Below are 13,184 nucleotides of genomic sequence, written 5' to 3'. Positions count from 1 at the left end.
TATTTTCTTACATGTCTTTTTATTTCTTATTAAAATGAGACTTTCTCAACCTCTCCCTGCAGAGTTAGTCAGCTTGTGATTGCTCTCTGTGTTTTTTTTTCCCCCTTATTCTTGGTTGTTTTTTTGGTTTTTTTTTTGGTTGTTGTTTTCTTATTAATAGCTCCTTCCTTTACAGAAAGAATCACAGCTTTTTGTTAACTTCATAACAAGAACCTCACTGCTTGCACATTAAAAGCTGGCTGCCAAACAGGCTTTAATAGCTGTCCTACTGCAGTTACCAAGCTAAAGGCTTGAGCCCAAGTTTGCACTGGCATTGGCAGGAAATGGGATGTCTTTCTTGCTCAGAGTGGCTACTTTCATGCCCATTCCTTTCTCCACCAAAGCTCCCTTTTTTCCTGTGTCCACCCAAAAGACAAAAAAAAAAAAAAAATCTCAGCTTTCCCAAGCTCTGGAAGAAATAATAACTTCAAGGGAAATGAGGAGACAGTCTTCAGAGGCTTCATTTTACCATTCTCTGTGATGAGTTCCCAGCAGAACAGGAACGGGTGACTGACCCCAGCAATTTTGATGTTTAGGAGCAACTCATCCCCACACTCTGCTCTCCCAAGGGTGCCCTTATCCCCACACACATTCTGCTCTCCCAAGGGTGCCCTCATCCCCACACACATTCTGCTCTTCCAAGGGTGCCCACACACCCTGGACCATTCCAGATATAGCCACAATCAGAGCATCCCTCCTGCACATCCCTCTTTGCTTCTCAAGTCTCCAGCCCGTTAGGAGCTGTATATAATACACAACAACAGCCCAAAGACACGGAGGTTTGAGTGAGGCCACAGATGGGTCAGGGTTATTTTGGCTTTGTGGTGCATGAAGCAGACAGGAGAGTTTTGCTCTGTAGCATAAATTAACACCATCAAGGCAGCATTCATTTGCATTCAATGACACACCTTCTCAGGGAAACGCTTTTCATATTAAGCATGTTTCGGGTGGCAGAGCTTGACTAGCACTGTGTGCATGACTCTCAAGTTCAGATGCAGATGGAAAGATGCCGTCATCCCGGGAAGGAGCTGGGAAAGTCTCTGCTGAGCCTACCCACAGTGAGACACATCTTGCTGCTGCTCATTTCTGCGGCACGGCAGGAGACATCACACTTATGGGGAACCCGTGAGTCACTGCCTTCCACAGCTGAGGGGGTTTCCCTGTCTCCTGAAATGAAAGGTCACTCTTTTTCTGGGCAGTTTGCACCCCTGGCAGCCACAGCCTGGGAGCATCCCTTGCCTTTTCCTTTTGTGGTGCTCCCACACGTGATCTTGTAAAGAGCTTCCGTTCCCCTTTCCTTCCCCTTTCCTTCCCCTTTCCTTCCCCTTCCCCTTCCCCTTCCCCTTCCCCTTCCCTTCCCCTTCCCCTTCCCTTCCCCTTCCCCTTCCCCTCCTTTCCAGCCCTCTGCAGCTCAGTGCCTTCCCCAGAATTAACCTCAGGAGAAAAGGTGTAATCTGTGCCATCTGGGAATTACACATTCAATTCCCTCCCCTAACAGCACCTGGGCTCTGGTTTTGGGGCAGTCGCCCAATTTGACTGTGGTTCTTTCCCCAGCTGTAAAATGGGAAGAAACGTACTTCCTTCCTGTTGCCTTTAGCCACAGCTACATCTGTACATCTATTCTTTATCTGTTTGCAGTTCAAGCCAGAAATCAGGATGGTTTCTGAAGCACCTGCAGGCTGTCTGGGCAGCCCCACCTCTTTAGGATAATTAACAAGGCCACCACAGAGCTGTCCATGTCAGCGGCTGCGCTCAGGGCCTGCCAGCCTTCCCTTAGCACCAGCAGGAACTAATAATGCAGGGGGAGCCAAGGACTCTTCCTCTGGGGGAAGAAGTATAACCCAGCTGACTGCAAGATGAAAATTTACTGCAATATGAAGGGATCACCATGGAAACCTCTTTATTTTATTTCAGCCAATCTTTCTGCGCTGTCACAAGCAATATCACCTTCTCACTAGCCATAAAGGAAAGGTTCCCAGAGAGGTTTGTAATCCCTGCTGGCTGGCCAAGCCATCTGCCAGGAAGACATCTTTTCTCCAGGAAAACCATTTTGTTGATGGTTTCCCTCCTCACCAGGTGTGACTCCACCAGTAAAGGATAAGGCACTGCTCAGTCCCGCATTGCTCCCCCTGCAAGGATGGTAGATTTTTACTTTGAGAATAAGAACAGGTGCAAGCAGGAAAGCCTACTATGCCACTGCCACCATGTTTGCCTGCCTCCCTTCCCCCATTTCCAAAGGAAACTTTTGCCATGCATCTGCCCCTGAGCAGCAGCCTTTGAGGAACTGCAGTTCTTGAATGACAGCTCCATCCATCAGCCACGCCCAAGTGCTGCACCAGCAACCTTGGTGTGAGTAGGGAAGCAGGATAAGCCCAGCAGCTTCTCCATGGAAAACCTGAAATGAGACTGAGGTCCTACCAAGTGAAGCTCCACTTGAATCTCCTTTGCAGGAACCTAAGATTTGGAAAAAATGAAATAATCCGTTTTGGCTTCCAGCTGTGGTGACAAAGATGAGGAAGGGAACTGCTGTCCCTTTGGAGAAGCTGTATGTGTCCAACAACTGCTTCTCAGAATACAAGCTCTTTGCACGACACAGACCCATCCTAGTCCTGTGCCTGACACAAGCAGCAGCTTCAAGCTCTGCATGTCTGAATGAGAAGAGCTTTCCTTTTGGAAGATCACCATGACCTGAATTGCGGAGGCAGATAAATAGGTCAGGCTTTTCAGACACTCAGTGCATCACATCTGAGTTTCACTTACATCCTGTACAACGAAAATCTCAATTTGCATTTACACTCATGGGTAAAAAGACTTGAAATCACCACCCTGGTCATTCAGAGGTGTTTCTAAAATGCTCAGTGGTTTGAGGAAAGCCGGTGCTGGCCGTGGGACGTTGCCAGCCTCGCGTGGCTCTGTTTCCCCTCTGCAGGTGCTCGGGCACTGTGAAAGTTCACCTACCTTTAAACTCTGCTGGCAAGCCTCTTGCTCCAGAGAAGATATCCCCATTCTCAACTCACAGCTGGATGGGCACAAGCATCTATTTGCAAACGAGCAGCCTGGCAGAGCAGCTCCCAGCCCGGCCTCTGCCAGGTGGGCAGGCAGTGGGCAGCTCGGCCTGGCAGGGTGCCCCGCTGCCCCGCAGTGAGCACTGCCCTGACTCCCGTCTCCTGGAGCTCCAGCTGATTGCTTTAGCAGATCCCGCTGACCTGATTTGCCCCAGCAAACACAAGTGCCTCCAGCAAGCAGGGTTTGTCAGCAGGCACAGCACTGGAGCGGGCAGGAGGCTGCCATCAGCGGGCACCCCCCTGCCTCCCGCTGTAAAACTGCCTCGCCTCCAATTACTTCGTGCCAAGAAATAGCCTCTGACACACCCGAGGAAGCAGAATCCCAAGGAGAGCTTGCTTAATGGCAAAGCCCTTGCACACACTTCAAAGAACAGCAGCTACTAAAGAAGCACCGTCTTGTCTTTAGGCAAGGAAATGTTATTTGCAAACTCTACATATTCCCCAGGAGAAAAAAAAAAAAAAAATGGCAGGGAGGTTACAGCTGCAAAATGACCCTGGGCAGAAGAAACTGATGTCCAGAGCAGTTTCATGGAGTGGTACCTGCACCTTGAAAACTGCACTAACAAAGAAATTAGCAACATATTCCAGTGCTTTGGAAAAAGTGCACTTTTTTTTTTTTTCTTTTTTATTTTTCTTTTTTTACCCTGAATACATAAATTACAACAGACACATTTAAACAATGTGAACCTGCAAGCCAGCTTCCTTTTTGAGCTTCAGGGTGGATGACCTACCTCAGTAGCCAGGCCTATGAAGTGATACCTAAAGCAATCCCACAGGCAAGTGGGGCAGCTGGACCCTCGCACCTTGCAGGGAGGCATCTTTTCAGATGTACAAGAGGATTTTTCGGTTTGTATTTGCTAAATAGCAATTTGATAGCCCAACTTTTTATGACGGATCAGTCATCATGGTTTTGCAAGACAGGAATGTCCACCCACTGACTGAATAAATTTAGTCATCCTCATTGCCTATCAGCTCATCTTCAGCTGAGCCACAAGGTACAGCCCGGGACATTTCTAGATCTGCTTCCTTAAAAAGCTCTTTTTCAGCACAAACACCGAAGCAAAGTAGGAATTTTCTATTTCTCTTGACCAGGAACATGTCTCAGGCCCATCCTGTCTGTCAGAGAGGAAGGATGGGGAGGAGAGATGAATGAACAGAAAATGGTGGGATTCTCTTGGAAACAGCACTGGTATTCCACCAGCACTTCTGTGCAGCAGTTTTAGGATGCTCCATTTGTCTCTGTCAAGAGCTGGTTCTTCAGTGGAAGGCCATCTCCCAGCCTAGCTCCTGATGCAGGAACAGTCTGTTCTCAGGCAAGGCCGTTCAGCACTTCGGCAATATAAATAACGAGATCTCACATCTATTTTTGACACGATGTTTTTGTCAAGGAAGCCAAGGAATCATTTTTCCTGATGAACTGTAGTTAAGTACTTTTGAGAAAACATTACAGTATCACTCACAGCAAACATCTGGTGGAAGAGATCCTGCCTGAAAAATATGGCAGGCATAGGCTTGTTGTAAGATCAGGTGGAAAGATCTGCCCCAAAACCATTTTTCCCATAAAATAAAACTTTCAGGTATAAAAATACAAGCAAATAATTTTTAACAAAGAAGTCTTAACAAATCTGACATTTCCAAAAACTGCAAATTTCCCTTGTTGCTTTGTTTCTGAAATTTGTGGAATTTTGCATTTTGGCACCCGTATATATGTTAGATTATACTGCAATATCACGTAGGAACTTTTACAATGAAAAATGAATACTGCAAAACATGGGCCAATGTAACCTTTCCGGAGATTCTGACATAAATTTGGATCAATGGATCTTGGAAAACTTTAAAATAATATTTTGACTCCCCGGTTTAATATTTGCTAAATGGTTTTTATATACATCAATTATTGTTCTACAGAGACTTCAGAAAGAGAAATCAGTAGAATGAAATAGTCATATAATGCATTTACTTACTACTGTACTTACACAGTGGATTTATAGCGCTGTTACCATAAGCTTATTTTGCCATAGGTTTCTTTCTGCCTTAGAGTGTAGAAGTTCATTGGGAAACAACCTGAGGATAAAGTCTGCAATAAAGCAATCCATAATAATAATAAAATATTCAAAAGCATGCTTTAAAATCAGAAAGGATTGCATATATTCATGAGGCCTTCACACTTTTTTTAAGATGGAAAAATGGTGGAAATGTTATTTATTAAATGTTTTATTTTAAAAATAATTTGCTAAATTATGCCATCAGAGTTAATCTATCATCAGCAATCTGGATGCTATAAATATTAATAATTACTCTTCAATAAGTGAATTGGTAATTCAATAATTAATGGGAACCTTAATATGTATGAATATTTTCATAATTTTTGCCCATTTTTCCATCTGTCTGGCTGTCCTGCACAAAACTGCAAAGCAGGTGAGCAGGGGCCCAAAGTGATGCATTTCCTGAGGGCAGGTGCAGAGCACAGAATCTCAAATCTGCTCCAAGGTGCCAACACACAGAAATGCTCAGCTGTGCTCTTGACTTCAAGAGCAGCCCACGTGCCTTGGGAAATACTCCTCCTGCTTTCACAATGGGTGAAATTTTTGGGTGCGAGGGTCACAGCCTCGTACAGGAGCTTGTCCAGAAGTGGAGAGGGGAGTGTGCAAACACTGTGCATCCTTAGCAGCCACCTCCTTATTTCAGTCTTGCCTGTGCTGTCTTCCCCTGCCCATTTCAGGGCCACTCCTGAGACAAAGCAGCTGCAGGCTCTCCAAAGGGCTCCTGGGTGAAGTGCCTGCTAAAGGGAGCTGTCACAGAGGGCCTTCAAGTATTTGCCCAGTTCTCTTTTTTCTGTCTCTCGCACATTCCAAGCATTGCAGTGGAGATCAAAGCCTCCAGATGGGCTGCTTTCCCTGAAAAGCCAACCCGACCGGTTTGGTTTCCCAGCTAAATTCATCTCAGGGATTTGCAAACTATGAGGGGGGAATTTGTCAAATTTCTCATATCCCCTCTAGCAAAGAAAAGGATAACACAAGGAAGCTCACCAAGCACATTAGGCCAGGGAGAATCTAAGAAAAGTGAACTCTATCTCAATGTTTTTCCAGTGCTGCCCCTTCCCATCTCTGGACAGCTTTCCTGTGGATGCCAGCCTTCAGGAGGGGCAGGTGCAGCAGTCCAACACCTCCCAAGTGGGGCTAGACAGTGCCTGGGAAACACTCCTTTCATTTATTAAGTGGAAAGAGCAGTACAAAATTGTCCAGTACAAAGATTCTAAAGGGCTGGCACCTTTCCCTCAGGAGACAGCCTCCTCTCCCTTGCTGCCAATAACCCTCTCCTGTACGTGTGCCCATCCTGTTTTCCCTCAGCTCATCCAACCAGACATGGAGGAACTCAGCTTGCACTTAGCAGGTTTTATTGACAAGCTGTTTCTGCTCTCTGCTTGCAAGGCCCAAGGCTCCTCTCTTTTCTCCTGCTGGCTGTGGCAGCCTGTTCATTTCACTGCCTGCTCCTTGCAGACCTTGTCTCAGCCAGATCTTTCAACCAGCACAGCGGCAGCACCACCACCAAGACTCATGCCTTGATGCTAGAGAGGCGATTCCCATCTAAGGCATCAACCCACGGGCATCTCCATATTCCAAGGGGTGTCCTGAATACCACACTGGCCAAAACATTTCTGAGACTTATCTGTAGAGAGCTTTAGAGGCATCTTGCACCGTGGTTCAGCCTGGCTGCAGCTCCAGTCTATCCTTGCAGTACATCATGTCCTCTCTGGGAAGGGCCAAGAACACGTTTCCTGCCAAGGTCAGTCTTTTTTCCACAGAGACATGTGGGCTGGAGAAAGGCAGAAGGACACAGAGGAAAGACAGAAAAGAAACAGAAGAGGAAAAATTAACACAGTGTGTAGCTAGAGAGCAGACACTCATTTGAAGGCTATCAGAAACACTGGAGAAGAGAGGTGTCATCTCCCCATGTTTAGCCACATGAGAGCTGCCTGCTGAGTGAAAGCCAAGCAGAGGCCACTGGAGAGGTCTGGCCACAGTCAGCAACAAGTCAGAAGGCCCCCAGAAGCCCCCCTAGGAGAGCCACAGCTCCCTGTGACAAGGGTGAGTAAATAGCCACAGGGGTGCTAAGAATGGCAGGTTGTGGGTTTGATTTCTGTATGGGCTGTTCAATTAGGAGTTGAACTTGATGATCTTTATGAGCCCCTTCCCACTCAAAATATTCTGTCATTCTGTGAAATCATCCTTAGTAGAAGCCCCTCCCTGTCTCTGCATTGCCCACAGGATTTAACAATTTGTATTTAACAATTTTGTACAGCTGCCCCTCCTAAGACAAGGTGAAGCCCATCTGTCAGGGGTTTGGGTTAGGCAGGAGTCCTCCAGCTTGCACGCCAAGGCAGCATCCAGTTATTTGCAACTATTATCTCCCTCCTGTCTGAGGCTGATGTGCCAGACAGACAATCCAGGAGCTCTCTCCTTCTGGACAGAGCTTCCTGGTCCCTGTCACTGGTCCCTGTTGTCACCATAAGATGAGACAGACAATCACATTTATTAGCAGGTGCTTGCTTTGCACCGAGTGACTCATTTTTAGGCAGTATCAACCACTCCACTTGCACCGCTCAAGGCTGAATCAACCCAACAGAGATGTCAGTGCAGCATTTCCATCCATGCCACCAGGTAAGGTATTTCTCTTTGAAACCCATCCCAAACATTTAATTGCAAGGTGACAGCTCGAAGCAAAGCTACAAGGCACACACAGGTTGAAGATGACAACAGTATTGCCCTAAGGAATGAGGAGAGAGCAGCCAGGCTGGATGCAGGGAACACCAGAGTAGAATGCTGGGTTCTAGGAAATCAGGAGGAGATGGACACTGAGGTCACTGAGGATGAAATTCTATCCTGGCTTTAACCCTCTGTTGCTAAAGACCATGTGAAGCCTGCACAGCTGAAGCTGGGGAGTCATCTGACAAATTTATTAAAGTGTACCCACCTCAGTCCCAATTTAATGAACAGATTATGCATTAGTTGGATGTATACATGGAGATACAGTTCCATGTCTCTCCAGAATAAACAACATTTCCCAGTTTAAATTGTGCCCTGATGTTACAACGATCACAGTTAAACACATTCATTAAACATAAGCTAATTCCAGGTCCTGTTATAATTATTATTGTTTCCTGAAAATATAAAGTATAGTAAAGTCCAATAAGTGCAAATTGAAATATTGCTTTTGGAAGGTTATTTATTACTACCTTCAGCTGTAAACATTTATAACTGAAATTTATTAGTCCACGGCCTCTTCATATAAATATTTTATGTTCAGCCTCAGGGATTTGTATCTTTTCCTTTAAATGTCATTCTTGGTATCTGCACCAGTAATATAATAACAGGAGAGAAAGTTTGCTGTCCTGTATTATTTGGCCACCCTGCTGTTAACATAAGGCAGCTTCACAAGTGCCACACATTACCTGCCCACAGGTACCTGCAGGTGAGAGGCAGCAGGACACCTGTAGCATTAGTCTGGTTTATAAATTCCCTGCTGTAGCACATGGAGTGTTCCTACATCCACAGGACAGCTCAGAGTCAATGGAGATGTACAGAGAGAGATAAAGAGGTGCTTGTTCAATCCCAACCTCTAAATGATAATAAATCATTTGGGTTTCCATGGCACCCGTCCAGAAAAGTTGAGACTGAAGTAGCTGATCTGCTAACAAAAAAAAAAAAAAAAGTGTGCTTTTCAATGATAATTTCTACAGTGGAGGCACTGGAGGAAGGCCAGATCCATATCAATCCTTTCAAAATGAACTAATGGTTCTCCCAAGACTCCCAGTCCCTCCTCACACTAGCAGGAAAAAGCACAGATCCTTAGGGAATGCAGTAAAACCTCTCGATGAATATAATATGCAAAGGGTGAGCCAGGATGAGTCTGCCACAGAGGGAAAAAAACAAAACAAAACAAAACCAAAACAACCTATCCTGTCCTAAATAATCAGAACTTACTGAAAGGAGAAACAAAGTAATGGCTGAGGGATAGGCAGGAGATATCATGTGGGCTCTCCAAGGAGCTTTGTCTTAAGTGCCCCAGAAGAGTATTAACCCTTGGAGCAGGAAACACCAGCGGGTGCTTTCAGCACTCAATTACTGCACCCAGGGACTGCTGAGCCTCTTTGCCTTGGATTCCCATTCCCACAAAGAGATAAACACACAGGGCTGCCTCTTCCCATCTCTGCCTGCTCACTAGGATACTGTCTTCCTTCCAACTCCTGTAAACTGAGAGTAAAACCAAGGAAAACCTGCCTGAAAGGTTACCACCAGCCCTGCAAGTAAAACCCCCGTGCAACAAAATGGGACTAAGTCCCTAAAACCACAGTGCAGCCTTGTTGATTTTTTCCCCCCTCTTGTTTGATTTCTGAGCAGTCGTTCACGACAGGGTTTCAACAGCCCTGGAGTACTCGGTGCATCACTTACAGGATGTGAGGGGTATTGATCTCTCCACGTTTATCCTTCTAAATGGTTCCCATCAAGTGCCGGGAAGTCAACCAGTTTGAGATGTGTAGCTCATCTACAAAACTCAGGATGACACAATTGAGTCCACTCAGAAAATGGGGGTTTATTTGTGTTTTTTTTTTTTATTTTTTTCAGAGGGAACTTGAATGTGCCTGTAGTCATTAAAACACGATGTTTGCATGCCTTTAAAAATCATTTTATAGCTGTACTGAGTGTCTCCAAACATTAAATATGTTTTATAAGTAGCTGGCTAACTAGCTGGGTGTGCTGTAAAGGCAGTAGTAAATAAAACAATAAGGTACTAAATATCAGCTGTATTTCATTGTCAGGGATACTTTTTCAGCCATGCAGAAATTCCCAACATTGAAAACCTTGATTTTTGTTTTTCATGCTACATTGTGACTAGAATTACACCTAATCTCTGAAAGTTGTGCTAAATACCTCTCACCTGTTAATGTGACTACCCTCTCATAACGTGAACGCGACTAATATTGAGCAGGTAGAAGCATTTTCTGAGGCTGGAAATTCACTTCCCAGGCTTTTACATTCAGTAATGTTGTTTAAGCTGATGCTACTTGGTTTAGGTCCAGGTGACACTAGCAATCCATTTGTTGTCCCTGTAGGATTGCAAATACTGAGGTGGCTTTTGTCTCACCAAACTCCCAGAACAGAGGTGATTTTCCTGGCAAACTTTTGTCACACAGCTGGAGAAATGTGTGTTTTGTAGTCAGTATAAAGAGCATCTGCAAGGAGAAGGGGAACTGGAAGAGTGCTATGGGCAGCTCTTCAGCTTGACCCTTCCTAAATTTTTATGTTTATGGCACAGCAGAGGTCAGAAACAGAACTATGCCTGCCCTTTACCCATCTCCATGCCTCTGAAATCTGCTGTCTTAAAACAAGTGTTCATAAGGAGTTGGAAAAAGAGAGAATAAAGAAAAGAGAACAAAAGAGAAAATATCACCTATATATATATTTTTTTCAATTTTCTGTAACCATTTCAGGATTCTCCCTTGTATTACCACAGGGTAGGATGAGATCTTGGCAGGCTAAGGCATATTCCTCAGGGAGTGAGGGCTGTACTTCTGCCCATTGCAGTGCCCAGCCTGTGGGACAGGACATCCAGATGGAACAAAGCCCATTATTAGCAGGAAGAGCCTTTCTGGCCCCTGCACCTACACTGAGCATCTCTTCTTTGGCCATCAGATACCTGGTGGTGAAAGACCCCTGCCCGTGAGGGAATCCCAACCCAGCTGCCCAAAACAACTCAAAAACGTGAAGCAATTTTGGCAATCCTTCTACAGACAATTTCCCTTTAAAATCATTGAATTGTTACATTTGGAAAGGGCCTCTAAGATCCTCCCGAGCCAAATGAGATCCCAGGACCCCAAGTGCCACATCCTCCAAATCCCTCCAGGGATGGTGACTCCACCATTGCCCTGGACAGCCTGTTGGAGTGCTCAACAGCCCTTTGGGAGAAGAAATATTTTCTAACATCTGATCCAAACCTCCTCTGGTGCAACCTGGGGCTGTCTCCTCATGTCCTGTTATTGTCACATCAGAGAAGAGACCGATTCCCACCTCACTGCAACCTCCTTCCAGGGAATTGTAGAGTTGTAGGTCCACTATTGCTGCTTCTTCCAGTATCAAATGTGCTCTTTCCTTCCCAAAAATGAAGACTTTAGTTCACTTTGCACTGCTGTACAGATAAAAATATTATTCAGATGGACATTTACTAGAAGCCAGGAGGGTGAGCTGGGGCAGGAGAGCAGGATTTGAAACCTGGCCACCAAAGCACCCACTGACCATGACACTGGTGTGGCTAAACGTGGCTAAAATGTGCCAGCTCTGCTGTCAGGATGAGCTCTGTGCTCCTGGGATGAGTCCCAGCACAGCACTGCTGAGCTGCCCTGTCACAGAGCTCTGCTGCTGCTAAAGCCCATCCATTAATCAAAAGGGGAGGATTGAAACCAGGACGGAGACATGACTGAAGAGTGCCTGGTATCTGAGATCAATATTAATTTTACAAACCTCTCCAGAAGAGTTCTTTAATTAATTGTTGGAATTAAAATCAAAATTGACCCCTCCATTTGTTTCTGTGGCCTTTGAATCAATTTTCTTTTCTTTACAAATCATAATTTTCAGACTGGAGAATGAAACAACACTCCCTATTTTTTTTTTTTTTATTAGGTATAAAAAAAGGGTACCCACACTCTGAATATATTCTAAGCAGGACTCACAGTCAGCATCTCCATTTAATCTAAAAGAGGGGAAATATATGTGGCTCATCCCCAAACCAAAAGAGTCCCATGTCTTATGCACCTGTGTACCTGCCACAGCTTCACACTTTTGCAGAATTTAATCTCAAGGCAAGGAAGAGTGAAAATAGGATTCAGGGGGGTTTGCTTAATGTCACTGACCTCCCAGTTTGTGCAGGCTGCAATTTCCCAAGCTCTCAATATGGGTTTTGTAATCTACCTGCTATCTATTTTTTAAACACTGTTCCCATTATTTTGCTTTCCAAGAACTGCTAAAAATCCCAAATTAGACAAAAGGGTGTTGTTTTCCTCAGAGCTGGCACACTGAGTGCACCTTCCCAGTATTTTACAGCTTGGTCCTTACTTGGCATTTTTCCCTGGGAGTGCAAGCAGCTCCCTCCAGCCAGCTGGGAATGCTCTCTCACGATGTGCTGCAGACCCAAAACTGGATCAAGCCATTGATTTCCCACCCAGTGCACCCCAGCCTGGAGAATTACCTGGAGAGCCCCACTCAGCATGGCCAGGATGGTCTCCAGGGGGGTCCTGACAGCAGGAGCAGCCTCTGCTGGATCACACGCTGTGGATCACGCACTGTGGATCACACACTGCTGGATCACACCCTGTGGATCACACACTGGATCACACACTGTGGATCACACACTGGATCACACGCTGTGGATCACACGCTGTGGATCACACGCTGTGGATCACACACTGGATCACACACTGTGGATCACGCACTGTGGATCACACACTGTGGGTCACACCCTGTGGATCACACACTGTGGATCACACACTGGATCACACACTGTGGATCACACACTGGATCACACACTGTGGATCACACACTGTGGATCACACACTGGATCACACCCTGTGGATCACACACTGTGGATCACACACTGTGGATCACACACTGTGGATCACACACTGTGGATCACACGCTGTGGATTACACACTGGATCACACACTGGATCACACGCTGTGGATCACACGCTGTGGATCACACGCTGTGGATCACACACTGGATCACACACTGTGGATCACGCACTGTGGATCACACACTGTGGGTCACACCCTGTGGATCACACACTGCTGGATCACACACTGTGGATCACACACTGGATCACACACTGTGGATCACGCACTGTGGATCACACACTGCTGGATCACACACTGTGGATCACACACTGGATCACACACTGTGGATCACGCACTGTGGATCACACACTGCTGGATCACACCCTGTGGATCACACACTGGATCACACACTGTGGATCACACACTGGATCACACGCTGTGGATCACACACTGTGGATCACACACTGTGGATC

General features: G+C 45.8%; 1 long non-coding RNA gene across 4 annotated transcripts; it reads right to left on the bottom strand.

Moving 5' to 3' along the window:
• Positions 1 to 3,695: 3,695 nt before the first annotated feature.
• On the bottom strand, positions 3,696 to 12,515 carry LOC140684530 (uncharacterized). Of its 4 annotated transcripts, XR_012056908.1 has the most exons (4): positions 12,348 to 12,503; positions 11,174 to 11,291; positions 5,081 to 6,920; positions 3,696 to 4,592 (listed from the first exon to the last, which is right to left on the bottom strand). It is a non-coding gene; the product is annotated as an uncharacterized lncRNA (long non-coding RNA). The 4 variants fall into 4 exon arrangements; XR_012056907.1 differs by having other exon boundaries at positions 5,081 to 11,291; positions 12,348 to 12,515; XR_012056906.1 differs by having other exon boundaries at positions 11,174 to 12,503.
• Between the last annotated feature and the right edge of the window lie 669 nt (positions 12,516 to 13,184).

Source organism: Taeniopygia guttata, chromosome 7 (assembly GCF_048771995.1).
Source record: "Taeniopygia guttata chromosome 7, bTaeGut7.mat, whole genome shotgun sequence".
NCBI classification, from domain to species: Eukaryota; Metazoa; Chordata; class Aves; order Passeriformes; family Estrildidae; genus Taeniopygia; species Taeniopygia guttata.
The sequence above is the reverse complement of the archived record's forward strand: the minus strand, read 5'-3'. Positions and strand labels throughout refer to the sequence as shown.